Source organism: Orbicella faveolata, unplaced genomic scaffold (genome assembly GCF_042242905.1).
Source record: "Orbicella faveolata isolate gen_17 unplaced genomic scaffold, um_ofav_v1 contig_3, whole genome shotgun sequence".
In the NCBI taxonomy this organism is placed as follows: domain Eukaryota; kingdom Metazoa; phylum Cnidaria; class Anthozoa; order Scleractinia; family Merulinidae; genus Orbicella; species Orbicella faveolata.
The window spans coordinates 14,231,759-14,240,771 of NW_028301558.1; the positions used below are offsets into that span (position 1 = coordinate 14,231,759).

The window sequence follows — 9,013 nt, forward strand, 5'->3', positions numbered from 1 at the left end:
CTCTCTGCCGTCCTCATCTCGTCGAGGACGCCATTTCGCCCGACTAGCCGTCGTATCGAAGACGTGAGTATTTTGCACTTGTTTTGCCCCGATAACTGTTCCAATCGACTTTATTTTCAGTTATATTGATAGAAATGTTTATAGCGTTCACAGTTTTCGTGATTGTAGTGTAGAATACTACGCTGAGATACGAAAATGTGAGTAAAAATATTCCTCGTCTGTTCGTTTGTGTTTCTGCAGCCACTGTGCAGACGCTATCATGAGTGTGCAAGCTCAATACAAACTCTATGCATTGAGAATACAACAGTGTAAGTACAGTTGATAAATTGTTTTAAGAATGAATGCCATGGAGTATCTATCGAGCAAATAAAATACACATTTTCAAACTGATGTTTAGTTGTTGTTTTTATACTACCCAGAATTTGATGCAACGTTTGTTTGATTTTTATAATGCTTGTTACAATTACAGATGGAAATTGAAACGTTCAACAAAAGTCAGGATTCTTCGGCGACAGAATTCCCAAACGCTTTAGTGGTAAAAAGCCATCTGAAGCAGGTCGATCAGATTGTTCGTTTAATTTTTTCATACGGAAATTATGGTTTCTCTATTAAAATATTGACAGATGTTTGCTTCGCTTATAAAGAAAAAGAAATTCAGCATCGCTGTTCACTATCGTTTAAGCCTAATAGGATAAGATTTCTATCATCTCTTTTATAGTCTAATGGATGTCATTGCTTCTGTGAATAGCTTGTACGAGGTTCCAATTATTGACGTCGCCGTCCTTTGCGAAAATGCACATCTTAAGCATTTTGTTTTTGGCGACACGACGGGACCCGCGAAAGTTTCCCGCGTCCACTGCCGTTGCCGTCCTGGCCTTCCCGTCCTCGTATCTTAGGGTCCCTAATGAATCATCAAGGATTGCTTTGGAATGTACACTGCGTTGCGACTGTAGTGCTAAGAAAACAGTTAAATTTTGAAAGCGCGGTTATAAGATCTAACAGATTTTCTTGTTTGCTGTTGTTGGGTACGAGATGATCATGACAAACTCGACGCTAAGCACCTTCTTTGTTATTCAAGGCGGCATCATGAATAATAATTCAAGAAGTGTTACTAGTATTTGCGGACTCTTACCTTTCGCTGTACAGTATGGGGCCCAGTCTCGGCCACAAAAAACGTAAACTTGTATTTCTTACCTTGGAATAGCCGTAAGGACTTAAAATTTCACGCATGACTAGCTTCAGCATTCAGTTTACACATGTAGACCTATCGACTGCTCAACGCTGTTTTCTCCCGAGTAATAACGAAAATGGAGGCTTCGTTCGTGGGCCCAGTTCTCGGCCAGCGGGCCCAGTTCTCGGCCACAAAAGGGTGCACGCTATTCCTCAGAATAAACAACGCTTTATTACCATTTTTTGTCGTTAAATCACTTATAAGGCTTGTGTTTTGATATTTCGATCCCAAATTATGGTTAAAGAGCTTTGTTTCATGTTAGAAAAGGAAGTTTTTTGTACACCTAGTTTTTAGTGCAGAGTGCACTATTGGGATGGTTATGGGAGCTGCCTGCCGCTAAGGAACTAAGTCGCTATGGCGCTATGGCACCATGGCCCTATGGCCCTATGGCCCTATGGCGCTAAGGTGTAAACTTTAATGTTTGTTTAATCAATTAATTTCAATTAATTAGTCTAGATGCAAGGAAGTAATGGGGGTAGGGTGGGAAAGGTACATGTGTACTCTACGTAAAACACATTTCCTCGCCGTCACTTAGCTTTGAACATCGCAAAGCTATATATTTGTTTCAGGTAACCCCTTGCTCTCCTTGTGGTACCATTCTCCTTAGAACAAAACTAATTTGCCCTAAACGCATGCGTAGATTAGTTAGCGTTCGTGGCTTCTATATTAGGTGAAGGATACATTGCATACAGAATCACGCACAAATGTTGAGTGGGGTTCCTTACGGTAGAGCTCAACATGTAAGACGCATGCGTTCGAGCATCATTAGTGTTAAACACTATCTTTCCACGCGGTATTTTATATATCATGTCATGTGACCAAGGACGGCAGTTATTTTTCAGGTAGCGCCAATTGTCCCTTTTTATTGCAAAAGTGAAACGTTACTGTGGCTGCGTAGCTTTAAGAATTACACACAGGTCGGTTCAACAAATATCATCTGCTGTTTTTAATCTACAATAGTGTGCTTGTCAGGGTTCAAATGTATTGCTTCTCCTTAGCGGCTTGTTTATTTCTTGCCTTAATTGTGTCTGTAAGAGAGACCAAAAAGTTCCCAAGTTAGTGGCTTTAATACTCCGCAAATTGTAAATTTGTAACAAAAGAAACCAGGAAAATGCTCAAATATTGCTGCAGACACCGTGGCACCTAATGAAAGCGCAAATTAATTTAATCAGCCTTTGAGGAAATCATTCATATCGGCCAGGTAGCGCTGTTTATCTTCAATACTTTTCGTTGAAATGCTTCTCAGCCATCAATATCGTTGTGTGTTAATTTTGAATTGTTTTATTGTTAACAACAAAGGTGGCAACAGAAAAAGACAATGGTATTTCGTGACTATCTGGTAATTAAATTAGTTCTTGTTCATCGGTAAAAATTTGCATTTTTAGTAAAACATCGTTTCTGTTCCGTTTCTTCATCACTACATCAGATATTTAACTTTCTTTCATTTATCTCCGAAAAACAAGGACATCTTCCGTATGTTTTGGAGAAAACAAGGGTTTATATTACATGCCTTTTCGAGGAAAACAAAAGTATCAAGTTACAAAGTTGGTGTGAAGAGCTAAATTGTCACGTTTGCTGCTTCAGCGTATTATTGAATTTAAAATGAACGAAAATCAACGTAAAACACCAGTAGTAATTAATTTGTGCGTAATTTTTGGACCTTGAATGAAAATACAACCTTGAAACATACACACTGCAAAGGGGAAAAGCCGTAGCAGACTACCAAGGTAGACACAAACCGGAAGTGAACCGAGCAGGGGTGAGTACTTATGGGACTACTGTACCAGAGCTATCAATTGCGCTCTGCACTATCTGAGATTGTCTCACTAGTTCTCTTTAGTGCAGTCAAGCAAGGCTAAAAAAGAGTTGGGTAATAATAATAATATATTAATCGAATATTTCCTCAGGATAACCCTTCAGTACAAAATACTGTTATCAACGGGGTCCTGCTAAGAATTAAAAACTAATAAACAAGAATTATTAAGATATATAAAATAAGATACATATTAAAAACCGTTAAAAATACAATAGAAATTACAAGTAATAATCGTCTAAGGCTTTCCTAAATAAAACTCTAGAATTAATGTTTCTTAAACTTAAAGGTTTTGGTAGTTTTGCAGTTTTCCCATTGTTGCGAGTGTTTAAAGCGTTATGATGTAATCGGTGAAAATAGTCTTTAAATGGAAAGCATGCAGTTCCATTAAGGCAGTCAAATACAAAGCAGCACGCTCTTTTTTGTAAAAAGTTATCAACAGTTAAAAATCGAAGATCACAGTTCTGCGAATATATATATATATATATATATATATATATATATATATAGGCAATTGTGGAAAACGAGGACGGACAACTTCGAGCGAAAAAAATATATATATACAGTAAAAAATCTAAGAAATCTAAAAAAAGGTTTAAAAATTTAATAAAAATAAACGTTTCGGTCAAAGACCTTCATCAGTTGCAGTGCAAGTGAATAATAAATTACAATAACCTTAAATAAGTTTACAGTATAAAAAATGACATCATATTACAAAGATGATTACATAACAGGGCGTGGTAACACATGAAAACGAAAAAATTAACCAATGATAAACAATCGGTGATTACTAAGCGAGATACTATGACAATGCGGTACAAAACTCAAAAGACACAAACCAAATAAGAATAAATAATCGAATATAATACAAATAAGATTAATATCAAAAAAGTAACGCGATTCGTCGAGTCAGCCGAAAGTGTAAAGGGACCCGCGTGTGAAATATTCAATGTTCAAAAAAGGCGGTCCCAAAATCCCCAAACAAAGCCCTTGAAACTATGCCGCGGCAAGGCACAACAGGCGCCCTAAACAGGGCCCTTAAACAACAATAATGTAATAAATTCCCCGATGGGGGCCCCTGAGAAAACCTAGCGCTAACAAAGCTAACAAGATCCAAGGTCAGGGCCTTTGAACACCTGAACTAAGATAACCGCCAAATTTGCAAGTTATTTTTGCGCTAATTGTAGTTTATTCTTTTTTTCGAGTGGAATTCCTGACGTTTGTTCAAGCCAAAAGGTGCCAGAGAGAACAACTGTGCACTCCAATATGCCTCTTTAGTGATTAAAAGCTTTTCGATGTTACTTGTATTGTTTGCATTTATCTGCACTTGATCAATACACTGGAAAGAAAAGTCGTTTAAGTCGTGCGGTGTTCTGTTGAAATGCACCGCTACCTCACAAGTCTTTTTCTTGGTCAGCATAGCAGACTTGTGGTTGCGAAATCTGACTCTAAAATCTGTTGTTGTAGAGCCAATGTATTGTAAGTTACATTTCTTACACGAAGCCAAATAAATGATATTTTTTGAATCACAGGAAAGTTTCAATCGTATCTTATAGCTCTTGCCTGTTTGAAAACTTTGGAAAGAATTTGATTCAACAAAGTAGTTGCGACAGAGATCACATCTTGTTCTTTTGCATTTAAAGCAACCCTTAACCTCAACAACCTCTTCAATCTTAGTATTAGAGCCATAACGAGATGGCGCTAACAACTCCTTAAGGTTTTTAGATCTTCGAAAAGAGGCTATGATGGAATTTGGCGGAAAAAATTCTTTTAATTTGGGGTTGGATTCCAAAATACCTAGGTGTTTTCTGATGATGCGACCAACATCAGGTAAATTTGGATTGAATGTTGTTACAAATGGAAACAATTTCTTCTCAGCTTTGGCACGACTTCTAAGTAAGTCAGTTCTAGATGTAGTTAAGGCTTTAGAAAATTGATCTTCCACTAGTTTTGTGGGATAACCCTGATTGACTAGATAACCCTTGTATTCAGTTGTTCTCTCGGCAAGAAATACTTGTTCAGAGCAGTTTCTCTGTAACCTAGTTGCTATGCCATAAGGGATAGCCTTGAAAACGTGTTTGGGGTGAGCACTTGATGGTGGAAGATACAAGTGGCTATCAGTTGGCTTTGAATAAAGTTTCTTGGGATGTTGTGTCAATGTTCCCTAACATAGATAATCAACTCGGTCTTACTGCAGTAAAGAAGGCACTGAATGCCAGAGAAAACCAGCTTCCATCCACTAATTGCATTTTAGAAGCAGTAGAAATTTGTTTGAAGAGCAATCACTCGGTTTTTAAGGAAAACTTTTTCCTACAAATTCATGGCACAGCCATGGGCCCAAAGAACGCCTGTAGTTACGCGGATCTTGCCATGGGGGAAATAGATTATCAAGCTAAATTTTCTGGCCCCATAAAGCCGACTTTATGGTGGCGATACCGTGACGATGTTTTTGATCTCTGGCAACAAGGCCTTCCTGCACTGCATGAGTTTACTGACTTTATAAATTCCCTATATCCTACCATTAAATTTGAATTAGTTTTTTCTGAACGCGAGCTTCACGTGCTAGATTTAACTTTACATCTCATCGGGGGTTTCATCCAGACAGACGTTTATTCAAAGCCAACTGATAGCCACTTGTATCTTCCACCATCAAGTGCTCACCCCAAACACGTTTTCAAGGTTACAGAGAAACTGCTCTGAACAAGTATTTCTTGCCGAGAGAACAACTGAATACAAGGGTTATCTAGTCAATCAGGGTTATTCCACAAAACTAGTGGAAGATCAATTTTCTAAAGCCTTAACTACATCTAGAACTGACTTACTTAGAAGTCGTGCCAAAGCTGAGAAGAAATTGTTTCCATTTGTAACAACATTCAATCCAAATTTACCTGATGTTGGTCGCATCATCAGAAAACACCTAGGTATTTTGGAATCCAACCCCAAATTAAAAGAATTTTTTCCGCCAAATTCCATCATAGCCTCTTTTCGAAGATCTAAAAACCTTAAGGAGTTGTTAGCGCCATCTCGTTATGGCTCTAATACTAAGATTGAAGAGGTTGTTGAGGTTAAGGGTTGCTTTAAATGCAAAAGAACAAGATGTGATCTCTGTCGCAACTACTTTGTTGAATCAAATTCTTTCCAAAGTTTTCAAACAGGCAAGAGCTATAAGATACGATTGAAACTTTCCTGTGATTCAAAAAATATCATTTATTTGGCTTCGTGTAAGAAATGTAACTTACAATACATTGGCTCTACAACAACAGATTTTAGAGTCAGATTTCGCAACCACAAGTCTGCTATGCTGACCAAGAAAAAGACTTGTGAGGTAGCGGTGCATTTCAACAGAACACCGCACGACTTAAACGACTTTTCTTTCCAGTGTATTGATCAAGTGCAGATAAATGCAAACAATACAAGTAACATCGAAAAGCTTTTAATCACTAAAGAGGCATATTGGAGTGCACAGTTGTTCTCTCTGGCACCTTTTGGCTTGAACAAACGTCAGGAATTCCACTCGAAAAAAAGAATAAACTACAATTAGCGCAAAAATAACTTGCAAATTTGGCGGTTATCTTAGTTCAGGTGTTCAAAGGCCCTGACCTTGGATCTTGTTAGCTTTGTTAGCGCTAGGTTTTCTCAGGGGCCCCCATCGGGGAATTTATTACATTATTGTTGTTTAAGGGCCCTGTTTAGGGCGCCTGTTGTGCCTTGCCGCGGCATAGTTTCAAGGGCTTTGTTTGGGGATTTTGGGACCGCCTTTTTTGAACATTGAATATTTCACACGCGGGTCCCTTTACACTTTCGGCTGACTCGACGAATCGCGTTACTTTTTTGATATTAATCTTATTTGTATTATATTCGATTATTTATTCTTATTTGGTTTGTGTCTTTTGAGTTTTGTACCGCATTGTCATAGTATCTCGCTTAGTAATCACCGATTGTTTATCATTGGTTAATTTTTTCGTTTTCATGTGTTACCACGCCCTGTTATGTAATCATCTTTGTAATATGATGTCATTTTTTATACTGTAAACTTATTTAAGGTTATTGTAATTTATTATTCACTTGCACTGCAACTGATGAAGGTCTTTGACCGAAACGTTTATTTTTATTAAATTTTTAAACCTTTTTTTAGATTTCTTAGATTTTTTACTGTATATATATATTTTTTTCGCTCGAAGTTGTCCGTCCTCGTTTTCCACAATTGCCTACAAATTTCATTACTCGAGGTTTGGACTACGAATCCTTTTGTATCCTTCTGGCGCGTGGCATCCCTGTTGGCTCGAAGCATCTTAACTTTTTATGTATGTATATATATATATATATATATATATATATATATATATATATATATATATATATATATATATATATATTTCATACATATTTAATATATATATTTAAAATGGGGTTAAGTCAGAGCTCATAGTTTTCAGCGTGCCACCCCATTACAGCTTTATTTTTACAATTGACTTGACACGAATACTCCACACAAAACTATAAGCGCTTTTAGTGTTGAAGGCGAGCAGGGTGGCCGAGAATAGGCAAATACGCAAAAGTACTAAGGAGATATTGAGGAGTGAATTTAGGTCAAAGAATTAAACAGGCCAGGAAAAATTTATATTTAACAGATAGCTTTATCACCCTATATCCTTTATGCCAAAAATTGGCTCATTCGGGCTCTCTAGACGGACAAAATATAAACTTGAATTAAATCATGTAATTTGAGTAGCTGTAAACAAACACGTTTTCGGGGAAACCGAAATTCACCTACCTTCGCGTCACCTCGACGTGCTCACCGAAAAACTCGGCAGGACGAAACAAAACTCGGCAGAAGGGAAGACAAGGAATCAAGCTACCTTTGGAAACAATTGCTTTTTATTCAGATTCATTTGTGGTGCGAAAAATAAACGCTGAACAAAAAGTGGCCGAGAACTGGGCCCGGCTGAGAACTGTAGCAATGATATTTCCGAGAATTGCCATAAACAGCAAAACTGAAAGCGAAGGCGGAAGACACATTCCCAAACGCATCTTTGCGAGTTTGGAGGTGCACTGTTCTTTGAGTCATCGTCGGAGACCCCAAGGGTAGATAAATTAAAGTCAAACAAGCTAAAGCGGTACGAACGAAAGTTTACATGAACGAACGAGAGCAAGTGGTGTACGAGCGCAGTGCATGATGGCCTTTGATATATTGCCAGTTAGTCATGACCACTATCGAGTGAGGTTACTTTCGTCCTGTTATTGATCTAAGGGTTAACATTTTTTGTCTTCGGATTCGAAGGCTCGGTGGGGAAACCATTGGTTTTGGACCTCCCAAATTCCAATTCAGAAACGCGCGCGTGCTCATACACGTAAGTGCAGCGAGTTCCAGGTAGCAATATAAAATGCCTATTGGGAACACCCATACAGCGAGTATTAGGAAGCCAAAGTAAGAATTTCTGAATTTATGCAACGCTTATTTAATTAGCCACCAAGAACAAATATATTGTGGACCATTCACCGGAGATAAGAAGTGATCAAAAGTGATGCGTGTTGTAAGTGGACTTCTACATGACGAGCTGAGGTGTTCTGTTTACTTTTGTTTTCTGCGACTTGTCTTTCTTTCACTGAAGCAATATTAATCATAATACTTATTTGAACTTACACACAACATTTTAAAGGGAAATCCATGCTAAAACAATTGGAGTTTTAAAAAATTCGGAAATCAGGAACTCAGTACGTTGTAAGCTTACGTACGACTTCCGTTTGGAACGGAAAAGCGGAAATTTCCTTACTAGTATATTTTTCAAAATTTTCCAGTTTCCAACCTCTGATCAGCCGAAAACAATTACGGGAAATCAAATAATTATAAATGCGTAAAGCGCCATCCCGGGAGCGCCATCTCGTTCGTCTGGTCCAGCTGACTGATTCCGACTCTGGACCCTACCCTACTGGACCCTACCCTACTCTCCCCCACCCCCGCCTCTCCC

General features: G+C 38.1%; 1 long non-coding RNA gene across 1 annotated transcript; it reads left to right on the forward strand.

Annotated features, from left to right (window-relative positions):
* LOC149106527 (uncharacterized) lies at nt 1-390 on the forward strand. The gene is made up of 2 exons (XR_016210043.1): nt 1-63; nt 241-390. It is a non-coding gene; the product is annotated as an uncharacterized LOC149106527 (long non-coding RNA).
* Nucleotides 391-9,013: the final 8,623 nt, after the last annotated feature.